The following is a 14,980-nucleotide window of genomic DNA, read 5'->3' on the forward strand; positions in this document are numbered from 1 at the left end:
CTGATAAAACCCTGGGTGCCCCATTGACAGCTGCCTAGCACCTCAGAGGAACATATCGTGATTAAAGTATCCTGGCTTTATCTGAATCATACAAAACAGAATAAATACCTTACAGAAATCATGAAAATCAGTCTAGTCACGTAATTCAGTTGTTAATGCAGATAAACACTCAAGACATCGTTGTTGCATTTAAAAAGTCTCAAAATTCTCCCTGCTTTTTGTTGGAGTTATTACTAAAAACAAGTCAGCCTACCCTAGTTATAGTCAGTACCCACAGAGAAGCCAACCTGGAGATTCAGGAAAAAGGCTTTGGAACAGCTGATGCCCATCTGTTTGAAACATGGCATGAAAGCATTATTTCTGACTTTAAAAAAATGAAAAATAGAAATGACAGTGTGCCTGTCTAGTAACCATGGATATCTGGATAATTCAACGAAGGTTATTTCGTCTGAGAGTCAAGATCCCTCTGAAAGCACCTGTCATCAAGTGACAGAGTGTGTAATTCATTTGGTTGGAGCTGAAATTTATTTTATTTGAATAACTTCCTCAACATACTATAAAGTATCACTTTTCAAATACATCATAAAACACCCCGCATCGTTTTTCCTATTCCATCACAATTTTCATGCTCAGGGCCAGGCCCTGAAGGCACAGGTCTGCATCATTTTGTTGGTAGGAAACTGGCAGGATCCTCTCACTTGGCTGCAGCTGTGTTTGCATCTAGGCTTCTGGGGGTGGCAGTGGCTGGGTCGGCATCAACAAACCTATCAGAAGATGAGATCTAACCAAGTGGGAAAAACCGTTTCTTAGGCACCTGACAGGACGACTGTGAAGAGAGTTAGAATCATCAGCTCACGGGGGCCTCGCAAACACTGTAATATCAGAACAAAGCTCCCAGGCACTGGCACACAGGAAATCTGTCCCAACATGAAGCTTCAATGAAACAGCCAATGAGTAAGAGAAACGAGGGCTATACATACTAGAATCAATAGGAAATAATTAAAGCACAATTGGACCCATGTAGCTGAATGATATCATACAAGAGAAGGGTTATGTTGAAATATTTTTTCTTACAGTCTAAGCCAGGGTATTTTTTAAGAATACATCCTCTCTCTGATTCAATGCCACCTGGTCTTATCCCTTTCAACCACAGTCCCTTACCCTGCCCACCCCCACCTTAATGCCAATCACCAAATACCGCAGCCCCATAATGGAAGATAATTTGTTAAGCTATCGGAAAAGCAGTCACACTTACATTCATCTGCAGAAAGGAAGATAGGGCGCGCAGGAGAAGTTGCTTACCCGGCAGGAAGCTTTTCAATCCTTTTCTTCCCCTCCATCCACAATATTTTCCTGACCCACTGTGACTTCACAAGCAGGAAGCTTTCAGCTGCCAGCACCGGGAAATGCAGCACCAGCTGATGGGCTTCCTAGCACAGTGGAAGGCTGGAAGCGCCCTTTATAGAACTGAAGACAGGGCAGTTCTGGGCCACCCCAAAACCACCTGCAAAGACGGGACCCTGGCTGATGTGAGGCAGCTGACAAAAAGAACTTCTGAACAATTCATTCTTAAGCAAAGAATTAAGGCATAGAAGAGCAATAACACATGTGAATCGAATAGAAAAAGAGCATTTCTTTAAATCTTCCAGAGTGGATAATGACTTTAATTCATTAATTTAAAGTCAGGATAGCAACCTATATTTGTCAAAGTGGCTCAGAGATGTTTTTGTAAAAAATTGGTGCCAAATGCTAGAACTCAGACCCAATCATGAGGGCCTTTACATGGCTTTGATGTAGTCCTTGCAGCAAGTGGGCTGTATAGACAGACATAAAGACATTACAGCAACCTAATAATCATAGAAATAATCAACATTTTGCATCGACAGTATGACATTCCGAAGACACAAGCTGGGAAACCCACCATGATGCTAATTTTTGCTAAACATTTCAATTTTAGTACAAAGTAGGACTGTATATTTTTAAAGCATTTGAGATAACTTCATTTCTCCTAAAAACAAAAACCTCTCCCTATGTGCTAGAATAAAAGATTTTTTAATAGCAGTAATTTTTGTATTGATTGACAAGTAATACTGTCTTAGATATGCAAACGCTAATTCTAGCATCAGACCTAAAGGGCAATAATTTTTTACAAAGTTGTATTATGGCAAACCTATTTGCAATGAAAGAAAACAGTAAACTGTCAAAACACCAGCAGCCCAAATACAAGAAATTTTCCTCAGCTTCTCCCACCGGGGTGTTGCATACAAAATAAACTCGGTGTACACATGATGTACAGCAGTCTGCAAGGATGGTGTCCAGGATCCATGCCTCCCGATATTCATGCCCTTTTATGCTCTCCTCTCCTTGAATCTGGTCTCACTTTTGATCAACAGAATGTAGCAGAAATGATGCTGAGGAACTTCTGTGGCTGGACCGTAAGAGGAAAGCCTGGGTGTCTTGGAATGCTTGTTCCAGACAATGCCAGGTTTATGAGTTATAAGGAAGCCCAAGACTATCACCTGGAATGCCCACATGGCCACACAGCCAGCCCTCAACTGTTCCAGCCATTCTCCGCCCAGGCACCAAACATGAGAGTGAGGACATCATTGTAGTGTTTTTCAACCCAGCAGAGCCTTCAGAGGTTTGCAGCTTCAGCCACTATCTGACTGCAACTGCATGAGAGATCTTATGCAAACCCAGCTAAGCCCAGTCATCCTACAGATACAGGAAAGATCATACATTACTATTTAAGCCACTACATTTTGGTGGCGTTTATTATACAGCTACGGACATCTGGAAAACTCTATATGTAAAAGAGCAGTAAGCAACCTATTTAAATAGATATGTACAAGTATCCACAAGCAATACACTCCTGATCCAATACAATGACTCCCAGTTCTCACTGTGGGACATCTCCAAACTGCCCTCCAAAATATCAAGAATATTGTGAGTGTTTAAAATAATCTTAAAACTGAATTGTTTGAAAAATAAAATATAACGTAGAGCTCCTTATGAAGGGGACTAAAGGAAAAGAAATAAAACATGTCTAAGTCAGTTACACTTGTAAATCAATCTTTTATCTTTCAATCACCTATCCATAATGATTCCTGCACAGAAAAGTCCAGAAACAGGCAACTGTCCATTGTGATTCCCAGAGTCTCGAGGCCTTAAAATGTGGGCTCTAGTCCATAGATCACCTGTCACGTAGGAGCTGAATCAGAATCTGCAGTGTAACAAAATCTCCAGGTGACTCATATACTCAACTCATTAAAGTTAAGACACGTTGGTAAAATCACTGACTGGTTCCCAAAGTTGCCTGCATATGAGAATCATTTGGGAATCTTAATTCCAAAATTCAGGCCATGGGCATTGATGGTTTTGAAGCCCACCAGGCGATTCTGGGTGCAGCCAAGTCTGTGAACCACCAGTCACTCTGGGTAGAGCTGGTTTTCAACCTTGGCCGCACAGTAGAATCACCTTGGGGAGCATCAATGTCTATTTCCACCCCCAGAGTCTCATGTAACTGGTCTCAGGTGTGACCAGGCACTAGGAGGCTTTGTTTTTGTTTTTGGCTGTGTCCTTGGCACGGGCCAGGGATCCGAATCCCCAACTCGAGCCACTGAAAATGCCAGATCCTTAACTGGCTGTGTCACAGGGGAACTCCTGTTAGGACATCTAAAAAACTCTCCAAATCATTCTCGAGTGCCACAGACCTAGAGCCTGGGACAGGGGTTCAAAATGGTACCGGAGCCTACACCACTCTTTTGGGAAGAAGAGGGTTTGGACGTCAGTGAGCACTAATTAAAATGAACAGTTGGCCTCACAGCTTTCAGCTAACTCACCAGGTATCCTGACAGCATCAAGCTCGCTGAAGTTCAGGTCTGCCAAGTCTTGAGCATCCCCACGGGCTCTCCTGGCACCTTCCGCCAGCACATTTCTCTTCTCTTCTGTCGGGCTCTCTTTCAAGTGATTAATGATGTGCATCTGCTCAGCATTAGGAGCGAATATCTTCACCTTCAAAAATAGAAATAAAAACAAATGATGTCATTGCCTCTATGAAAACAACCAAGCAAATCAATCTCAGAGCTTAAACCAGAAAGGAAAGTCCGAAAACCACTACGTAATTCTGTATGCCTTCAGGGCCAACACCGATGGCAAATATTACAGCTCAACCAGAAGGAAGAAACTGCAGGGGACTTTTAGAAGAAAAAAAAAATAGAGCTATAAATTAGTTTCCAGAAAGAAAGGTTGGTTGCATTTATATTTATATGTGTGTGTATATATGTATATATATATTTATGAAAAGCATATATAAAAAGCACACACACGTGTGCTTGTGTTCTGCGTGTGTGTGCTTTTTAAAGAGACAGAGAAATGATCCAATGTTATAGATAGGACTTACACAGGACTCCAAAACATGGGAGAATTGATGAAATTAGCCCTTGAAATATTTCCAAAGCAGTGATTCCCAACCCTGGCTTCGTATTAGGAGTTCACCACTTGTCAGGGTTGGCAACTGCTGATCTAAAGCAAATGAGAGATAAAACTCATAACCTTGGGTCTCTGGGTTAAAATCCCAGGGGCTTTAATGCCAAGATCCCAAAGCAGATTTGGAAGTGCTCACTTGCCCCACGTCCAGACACCCAGCCCCACCAAACTCTGGATTAGCACCCTTGGTTTGCCATCAAAAACATGTGGAGGGGGAGGGATCACTCCAATTCCCTTGCCCCCAACTCTTCAAACCTGCAGCGGCACTGATCTGGGGAGACAGGCTTTGGAGGCAACAGAGAAAGCTCAGGGCAGACGCCATATACTGAGGGTGGCCTTTGAGTCATAACTTCTTCAGTGCCTTCTTCTCTACCCCCAGCTGGAGGTCCACTTCACCTGGAGGTGGACAAGGCTGGTCTGAGTCAAATGTCCCCTGACTCTGAGAGGGCATCATTAGGGCTAGAAAGCATAAGGTCATGAGTCTCAGCCTCCCGTGATAAACTCTGTATTTGATTAAAATGTATGTTAATAATCTAAACATTCTCTCTGCCCCATAGTTTTGGTTTTGCAAAACTGAGTAATATCTCCCATCTGTGATATATATGAGGGAGATCCTAAGCATGCACAGGTCCCATTATTCGTGAAAAGACTTAGAATATTCTGAAGGGCAAGAAGGACAGCTGCAAACAAACACAAACTGGTTTTTTTTTTTTAATATATATTTTTTTTATTTTCCCACTGTACAGCAAGGGGGTCAGGTTATCCTTACATGTATACATTACAATTACATTTTTTCCCCCACCCTTTCTTCTGTTGCAACATGAGTATCTAGACGTAGTTCTCAATGCTATTCAGCAGGATCTCCTTGTAAATCTATTCTAAGTTGTGTCTGATAAGCCCAAGCTCCCGATCCCTCCCACCAGGCAGCCACAAGTCTCTTCTCCAAGTCCATGATTTTCTTTTCTGAGGAGATGTTCATTTGTGCTGGATATTAGATTCCAGTTATAAGTGATATCATATGGTATTTGTCTTTGTCTTTCTGGCTCATTTCACTCAGGATGAGATTCTCTAGTTCCATCCATGTTGCTGCAAATGGCATTATGTCATTCTTTTTTATGGCTGAGTAGTAGTCCATTGTGTATATATACCACTTCTTCCGAATCCAATCATCTGTCGATGTACATTTGGGTTGTTTCCATGTCCTGGCTATTGTGAATAGTGCTGCAATGAACATGCGGGTGCATGTGTCTCTTTTAAGTAGAGTTTTGTCCAGACAGATGCCCAGACTGGTTTTTAAACCCGTAATTCTGGAAAGAGATCAGCCTATGGTTGCTTTATGGAGTGAATTGGATGCACCTGCTGAAGGTGGAGGTAAAGATCAAACACACTTGGAAGTGGGAACACTTGCGTGTCCCTTGGACTGTTTAAAAAAGTGCTGCACTGTAATCAAGAGTAAACAAGTCCCTTGGAATTCTCCTTGTGGCTCAGCAGTAATGAAGCCAACTAGTATCCATGAGGACACAGGTTCGATCCCTGGCCTCGCTCAGTGGGTTAAGGATCAGCATTGCCCTGAGCTGTGGTGTAGGTCAGAGATGCTGCTGGGATCTGGCTTTGCTGTGGCTGTGGCATAGGCTGGCAGCAAGAGCTCTGATTTGACCCCTAGCCTGGGAACCTCCACATGCTGCAGTGTGGCCCTAAAAAAAAAAGGAAAAAAAAAAAAGGATAAACAAATCCCTCTATATCTGAGGGACTTCATCTCAAGGACAGACACCTGGGCTCATGAAACAACAACAAACCCAAGCAGGTAGGACATTGCCCTTCACCGTCTAGGAAAGTCAATAATTACTTGTTGAACAAATGAGTGAATATCAGCCACATAAATTGTAATACCCTCCAAGTTAAACAGGTGTTAAATAGTTTCTTTTCCTAAGTTTTAGAGGATGTCTAGCTTCTAAAAGAATAAGCTTTGTCACTAACTCGTAATGACCTTGAATAAGTCATTTTTCCTCCTGGGGAAACTCAGTGAGTTCTGTAGGAATAGGTATGTCCTTTGTCTTCAAACTTCAAGTCCTACAGTCAAAAAATCATGGAGCCAGAGTTCCCATCATGGCACAGCGGAAACGAATCCAACTAGGAACCATAGGTTGCGGGTTCAATCCCTGGCCTCATTCAGTGGGTTAAGGATCTGGCGTTGCCATGAGTTGTTGTGTAGGTTGCAGACACAGCTAGGATCCAGCATTGCTGTGGCTCCCATTAGACCCCTAGCCTGGGAACCTCCATATATGCCATGGGCACGGCCCTAAAAAGACAAAAATGACCAAAAAAAAATTATGGAGTAGTATATCTCAAATTATTATTTAAAAGAATGGTGTAGCCATTACTGTGGAAATCAGTATAGTGGGTCCTCAAAAAGTTAAACATAGATCGGGAGTTGCTGTGAGCTGTGGTGTAGGTTGCAGACTTGGCTCGGATCCTGCTACTGTAGCTCTGGTGTAGGCTGGCGGCTACAGCTCCAATTAGACCCCTAGCCTAGGAACCTCCATATGCCTCAGGTGTGGCCCTAGAAAAGACGAAAAGACGAAAAAAAAGGTTATACATAGAATTACCCTATAATCCAAAAATTCCACTTCTAGATGTATACAAAAAGAACGAAAAGCAGGGACTCAGCAGACACTTCCACACCAATGTTCATGGTGGCATTATTCAGTACAGCCAAAAGGTAAAAACAACCCAAACATCCTGGATGGAACAACTGATGTGATATATGCATGCAAGGGAATATTATTCAGCCTTAAAAAGGAATGGAATTTTGATACATGCTACAACTTGGATGAGCCTTAAAGGAATTATATTAAGTGAAATAAGCCAGTCGCAAAAGGACAAATATTGTATGATTCCATTTATATCAGGTACCTAGAGTAGTGAAATTCAGGGAGACAGAAAGTAGAGGTTACCAGAGGCTGGGGAGAGAGCAGAATGGAGAATTATTGTTTACTGGTAAGATTCTGCAACCACCTTTAGTGTGTGGCTTTTCCCCCCTGAGCCAACAAGCAATTCTCATACACCTGCTGGGTGTCCCACAAATTCACCTCAATTCTGACACTCTCTACCCGGAAATAGCTTCCGATCCCACAGGGTAAGGACTTTGTCCTACAAGACTGCTCCCACTTCAGGCACCAATCACAAGCCCAACTTGTCACCTGTGCTTCTGACCAACCAGCTATAGATCAAAAAAATCCAATATCCCCTCCTTGGACTTGATTAATTTGCTAGAGCAGCTAGAGCAACACCTCAGAGCAACATGAATTATAGTAAACATGACCCGTTTACTATAAAAGGATTTAACTCAGGAAGAGTCAGATGGAAGAGAAGCATAGGACAAGGTATGGGGAAAGCTGCGGAGCCTCCAAGCCCTCTCTGAACCCTCCGCTCTCCCCAAATCTCCATATGTTCGCCAACCCAGAAGCTCTCCCAACCCTGTCTTTTTGAGAATTTAAGGAGGCATCATTCATAGGCGTGATTAATTCAGTCATTGGCCACTGGCTTGGGGTCAAGCTCCAGTCCCTCTCCTCTTACCCAGATGTCAGGGGGCTGGGACTGAAAGTTCCAATCCTCTAACCACCTGGTTGGGTCCCCTGGTAATCAGCCCCTTTAGGTGCATCTAAAAGGCACCTCCTTAACATAACAAAAGACACATTTAATGGTCGCATCAAACTCTGTAAGTTTTAGGAGCTTTGAGACAAAAAACTGCAGGATGACCAAATAGATATGTATAGTAAATGACAATATCACAAAAAGGTACAGACTTTCAGTTTGAGGATGAAAAAGTCCTGGAAATGGATAGGGGTATGGTTGCAAAATATTGTGAAAGTACCTAAAGCCACTGAATTGTACATTTGAAAATGCTTACAATGATAAAGTTTATCATGTACATTTTACTACCAAAATAAAACAAAAAAACATCTGTTGGCGAGGGGCAGCCCCTTGGGTGTGTTTCTCAGGCTGCTGCAAGGGGGCCGCTAAAGCCACGGAAGCCCTGCTTTCACACTTGGATGGTGAACACCCATTTTTGGTCTAAGGCACAGTTCAGTAATGGAAGGGACAATGGAAAAGTATGTAATGCCAAAGTAGAAAGAAGTAAGCCACACCCTACTCCGCCCGCAGGTTGTCTCGTCCTCGTCCCAGCACCTCAGGTGCACAGCCCCGGGTAAATCTGATGCACTTGGCAGCCCTAGAAACGCTGCTGACGCCAGGAGGAAGGCTGGACCGCTGAGCCCAGCTCTGGGATGTGGCGTCGGCGGGCTGCACCCACGCGCCCCCTGTCGGCGAATTGGTCTAAATGCACAGTCCTACAAAGAGGGTGTTCCCAGAGGTCACCAGTCAGGAGTAGGAGACAGCAAGCCAGCTCAAGCTGCACATCCTGATCTGAGAAGGCTGCAGCTCTTCTGTCCTTTGTGTTGGACAGAAGAGAAGGTGTGGAAGGGACAACCTAGATTTTACTGACCATTAACCCGTAACTTTCAAAGTTATCTTTAATTAAAAAGGAAAAAAAATGGATTCTATCTTTAGCTGGACTAAAGTAACTTCCAGGCAACTTATTTCAAAAGAGAACCTCTGTATTTATACACACAATTATTAAATTTAAAACATTTCACTTATACAAATGAATCTATATACAAAACAGAAACAGGGGTTCCCATGGTGGCTCAGCGGTAAGGAACCTCAATAGTATCCATGAGGATGTGGGTTTGATCCCTGGCCTCGCTCTGTGGGTTAGTATCCAGTGCTGCGGTGAGCTGTGGTGTAGGCCAGTAGCTGCAGCCCAGATTCGACCCCTAGCCTGGGAACTTCCACATGCTGAGGGTGAAAAAACAACAACAACAAATAGAAACAGGCTCACGGACATAGAAAACAAACTTATGATTACCAAAGGGGAAAGAGAGGGGGAGAGGGATAATTTGGGAGTGCAGGATTAACATACAAAGCATTATGTGTAAAATAGATAAGCAACAAGGACTTATTGCATAGCACGGAGAACTATACTCAGTATCTTGTAATAATTCAAAATGGAAAATAAGCATGCACACACATACATAACTGAATTGCTTTGCTGTACACCTGAAACTAACACAGTATTGCAAACAAATTACACTTCAGTTGAAAACAATTTTTCTTTTTCATCCTATACAATAGGTTTTTTTAACTGCTGGGCTCCAAAGCTAGAAGCCTAACTGGTGTTTTTGACAGATGAAACTGAATGAGACATGCCACTGCACATTTTATCTGCATCAGAGCTGAAGGACAAATCGTTTCTTAGGACACTTAAAATGGAAAGACTGGAGTTCCCGTCGTGGCTTAGTGGTTAACGAATCCGACTAGGAACCATGAGGTTGAGGGTTCGATCCCTGGCCTTGCTCAGTGGGTTAAGGATCCGGCGTTGGCGTGAGCTGTGGTGTAGGTCACAGACGTGCCTCAGATCCCGAGTTGCTGTTCCTGTGGCGTAGGCTGGCAGCTACAGCTCCGATTAGACCCCTAGCCTGGGAACCTCCATATGCTCCAGCTGCAGCCCTAGAAAAAGACAAAAAGACAAACAAACAAAAAAAAAAAAAAGGAAAGACTGGTGTCCAGATATAATGTGGAGTGGACTGTAACTAAGGGCAGTGAAAGAAGGCAGTCTTGGCTAGGATACAATGTTCCTCCTGATATTTTGCGTTTCACAGAGGTACCAAGTTTTTAGAAAGTCCAAAATCCCTATGTGTAACTTAGTTTTCCTCTATAATCACAGGGAAGAAAGAGCAAAGAATGTGTTAACCTGGTTTAGCTAGGGTGCTCCCTGAGTGTTCCTTCATACAACTTCATATATTGACAGATTACAGCTCTACTTCTCTACTAGATCTTTAAATTATTAGCCCTATCTTCCTCCAATAAAAATTTACTAAGCCCTTGTTATGTGCCATATGCTAAATACAGCACTATATCTACTTTCAAGAAGAAACCTACCTTTCTTAGCCTGGAAGTGAGATGCTGGTCATAAGCCATAGATGGAAGATTGCATACCCGTGAGGTTGATTCTACCCCTGACCCAGGAGGACATTTTCATAGCCTAAGACCATCAGTGATGCTCGAATTTAGAAAGAAGTGTACATGGCGCCAACATCGGGTAGGGGAAAGGTCGGCTGCCTATGAAAATACCTATGAATCTGCCCATGTCATTGAGGATAAGGAGCAATAGAAGAAGAAGGAGGAGGAGAGCATCAGTCAAATTGAGAAGTAACATATCCTGGTGGTGGGAGCAGGTTCCAGGTCTGTCTGCTGGGGATTTACCTTGTGTGATACTGGGAAGGTTACTCAATATCTCATCTACATTTCCTCATCTGAAAGAGGAAGTAGCACCTTTAGCATAGGGCTGTTGGAAAGCCTAAATATAGTAAATGTCAGCTGCATCAAAACCTTAATAATAGTGTATTTCTGTTCACCAAAGGGTAGGCACTGCTTCCTTTTGTTTGATATACGTGAAAGAAGAGAAGTTTTTGTTCTGAAGCTGGCTTCCTTGACAATATTAACAAACTGTTCACAAGAGAAGTAAAAAATATATTCAATAAATAACTAGAAAATTGTAAAGAATTGTTTAAAAGCTGTAACAAATAAAAGAGTATAAGTCCAAAATTATTGGATTTAGGATTAGGGTGCGGTGTTAACTATAGCTCCATAGTTTTTTTGCTATAAAGTGTTACATATTAAGTATGTGACACTAATTCCTTTAAGTGAACATAATTTCTAACCTTATTAAATTCACACTAAATTATACTACTAAATTGTTTGACCTAAAATAAGTTATGCTGTAGATAAGAGATACTGCTAATAAAAATCTGAAAATAGGGCTTCTATATAGACGTTGATTACTTGTTTAAGCCAGTCAAGCACCTATAAAGCAGACACATGTATCCAAGTTTCATAAGCTTTGGGGGGGAACTCTTAATGTTTTAACATCAAGAGACTATTAATCACTTGCATTAAAATTAGTGCCAAATAGTAGCATGTCCAGGGCAGGGGGCCTTAGCCTTTCTTCATGTTCCATGAACCTCTTCGGCAGCCTGGTTAAACTTCCTCTCAGACTTACATTTTATTGCACTGGATTTACAATATTGACTGGATTATAAATCTCAGTGGGAAAAATTAATCAACAGTCAATGCAAGAAAGAAATGGAAAATCTTTTCCAAGCCAAACTGAGGATTGTAACTCAGGAGACAGTCTCTCCGAGAGCTCTGAGAACCGTTCTGAAGAGGTAAGAAGGAAGGTCAGTATGTACAGGACTTTAAGGAAGTGGGTACATGCAGTCAAGCATACACCTTGGTAGAAAGTTGCTGCTGGTCATGAGAAAGAGGTATCTGAGTAGGTTTAGTGCTTTTCTAAGCATGGGACGATGCAAGAATCCAGGTTCATAAAATTTTTCTCCTGAAATGTCGAATTCTCTGAGGGTCAGTTCTGTCAGTTTTCCCAGAGCACAAAGTGTCTCATCCTGATCTCCGCCCTGAATTCCTATCAGGGTATATTCTAGGTCAGTGACTAGAGTGGCTAAAGACTTGATTCTTGTAGAACTGGTTGGTGGGCAACACTCTTTATTTTCCTATCCCTTTCCTTTCAGCCAAGGGAGGCAATACTTTCAACCAAGATTGGGAGGCATTTCTTGATTGATTTGTCCAAAGGTGCTAGGAATGCTCATTCCCAGGTCAGGTGAGGATTTTGTTGACAGGCTGCTACTGAACTAGGCCCTGTTATCCCTAGCTAAAAGCCTCTGGACTGCCTGTTTTATTAACCTGTCATGGTTCAGGTCACAGTCTCTCCTTGTGGCTTCTTCCCATATCTGGATTTCCACGATTAAAATCATTAATCTTGGTGTTCCTGTTGTGGCCCAGTAGTAATGAACCCGATTAGTGTCCATGAGGGTTCAATCCCTGGCCTTGTTCAGTGGGTTAAGGATCCGGTGTTGCCATGAGCTGCAGTGTAGGTCACAGATGCGGCTCAGATCTGGCGTGGCTGTGGTGTAGGCCAGCAGCTGTAGCTCCAACTGGACCCCTAGCCTGAGAACTTCCATATGATGCGGGTGTGGCCCTAAAAAGCAAAATAAATAAATAAATAAATAAATAAAATTAAAAAAAAAAAAACTGAGAGGTTTTTTTTTTGGTCGGAAATCACATAAGTAAGAATGATACACCCACCTGCTGTATAGCACAGAGAACTCTACCCAATATTCTGTGATAATCTATGTGGGAAAAGAATCTGAAAGAGAATGCATGTGTGTACATGTATAACTGCATCACTCTATTGTACAATAGGAATTATCACAACCTTGTAAATCAACTCTACTTCAATAAAACTTTTATAAATGAAAAAAATTTATACTGATAAAAGGTAAAAAAGTTTTTAAAAGAATGAAATACCTCACTTTTGTCTGGAGATTCTCAATCACTTGACACAGAAGAGCAGCCTCAATTATAACCTTTACAGCCCAGGTGCAGAGCTTCCAATAAGGGGTTTCTAGACACAAAATTCCATCTTAGTTGCCATGGAAATAGGACCCTAGGTCCACTTTGTCACCTAGACTGCGCATTGACTCTGTGTGTTGACACACAACTTTGCTTTGAGTCTACCAGAATACTGCTCATTTAAATTTCACCTAAATCCCACCTTACCTCAGAATCCGAAAACTCTGTCTTATCCATTGTTTGGGGAGATGTCACACAGTTCCTCTGTGTGCAGTCTATCACAAAGCAATGGTTGATTAGCCTGATTTTAGTGGACTATGGTACTGTGCCACTATGGTGATCTTAGGCTAATTCGAAAAGGGAAACCAGTGGTTTAAAACTCAGTCTGTAGTTGAGTCCTCAAAGCTTAAAAATCTCAGACTAGAGAGCAGTAACCAGTCCAATGATGGATCAGGCAATAGTAGTCTACAAACATCCTTAGCCTGGGGTGCTGGGGTCCTAGCCAAGAGGAACAGAAGGCAGAACCAGAGCAGAGCAGATGGGAGTTACCGAGAGGCTGAGTTAGGGCTAATATGAGGAAACGTTTTCTCACCATTAGAGCTCCCTGCACACAGAGTGAAGGGACTGCAGACCCAAGAGGGGAGATCCCCGCCACTAACAGAGGTCAACCTGAAGCTTGTTTTTGTAGCTCTGGGAAATCGAAAGTTCCACTGTGGCCCACTAGCGTCTGGTCCTCTCATTTATAAAAGCTATACTATTTCTTGAGAGCTGCTTCATTTAGTTTTAAGCCATGCTGGAGTTGAGGCCCACTCAGAATCCCCCAGGTGCTCCTCAAATCAGACAGTACCTGTCTGTTCACTGCTAGGATGAGTTTTCCTCTCATGTTGAGTGGGTCTTTGGAGAAACCAGTTTAGCTTGGTGATGTTGAAGTGGTGACAGTAAATGGAAGAGGGCTAGGATTGGTGCCACCTAAATTCTTAGGTGAGTGTTTATAAATGATGCCCTGCCTGAACCTGCCCAGAACTCCCCAAAATGGTGGGGCAAGTGGACAAAGGTGTGTGTGTGTGTGTGTGTGTGTGTGTAGAGAGGAACAATTGTCATCAACCCTCAGGAGGCCTGGCAGGAGTGGGAAGGCCAGTGAGGCTCCCAACCCTCCCCGACCCCACCCCACAAGGGTCATGGTGGTCACCTCTGGCCATTGCAGACACCCTACTCATTATAATATACTTACAAATATTATGATGGTTCACTGGTGTTGTGGGTGAAGTGAAGGCGTTGGAAAGCCCCGGCCTAAGAGTTACCTAGGCCGCCCTCTTGGAAAACGAGTGACTGTAAGTGGCCATGCCTTTAATGTACTGTTTCTAGACACAGTCAACCTCTGTACATGAGAACACAGCAGGCCATGAGGGTCTCTTCAGAAGCACAACAGTTGATCCCACTGTTTTCTTGAGGTGGTTGGAGGGTCAAAGAAGACCGAGTACTGTAGAACCTTCTTCCAACTGAAGTTGTAAATCCAAACAAGGGAGGACCTCGGGGAAGGTGGGCGGGGTGGATTGACAGCCTGAGAGTAGCAGCCTGGGCTGTAAATTTTGAGTGTGGCCTTTGTCACACTGGCTTGGTCTCCTGGGAAGCAGTCACTCCCCCATGACTGTCTTCCTCGCTGCACTGACCTCCCCCAAAAAGTCTCCTTCACTCAATGTGTGCTGTCGCCTAGTCTGGGCCCTGAGGGACCAGGTGACAGTTCAGGGCTAGAGAATCCAAAAGTGCCCACAGCTGGATTTTCGGTTTGGTTTTGGAGACTGTGGTTGGAGGGAGGTCAGCCAAGGCTCCACAGAAGCGGTCGTCCTTAAACTGAGACGCGAGGCCAAAAGAACTGGGCAATAACAGTGGAGAAAAAGGTGACCCACGGCCTGCATCGGTGCTCGCGGGAGCCCGCCCGAAGCGCTTTTCGGGTCGCCCAAGTCCAGCAGCCTCCGAGAGGAGACGGGGCCGCGCGGAGACCCGA

At 43.3% G+C, this 14,980-nt stretch overlaps 1 long non-coding RNA gene across 1 annotated transcript in view; it reads right to left on the reverse strand.

Moving 5' to 3' along the window:
* The window catches only part of LOC110255830, a 161,953-nt gene extending 147,120 nt beyond the window's left edge, over window positions 1-14,833 (reverse strand). The window contains exons 1-3 of the long non-coding RNA XR_002336699.1: window positions 14,207-14,833; window positions 3,843-4,014; window positions 1,256-1,504 (exon numbers count right to left, since the gene is read on the reverse strand). This is a non-coding gene — a long non-coding RNA (uncharacterized LOC110255830). The remainder of the gene's footprint in view (window positions 1-1,255; window positions 1,505-3,842; window positions 4,015-14,206) is intronic.

This window comes from Sus scrofa, chromosome 11, assembly GCF_000003025.6.
Source record: "Sus scrofa isolate TJ Tabasco breed Duroc chromosome 11, Sscrofa11.1, whole genome shotgun sequence".
Lineage (NCBI taxonomy): Eukaryota > Metazoa > Chordata > Mammalia > Artiodactyla > Suidae > Sus > Sus scrofa.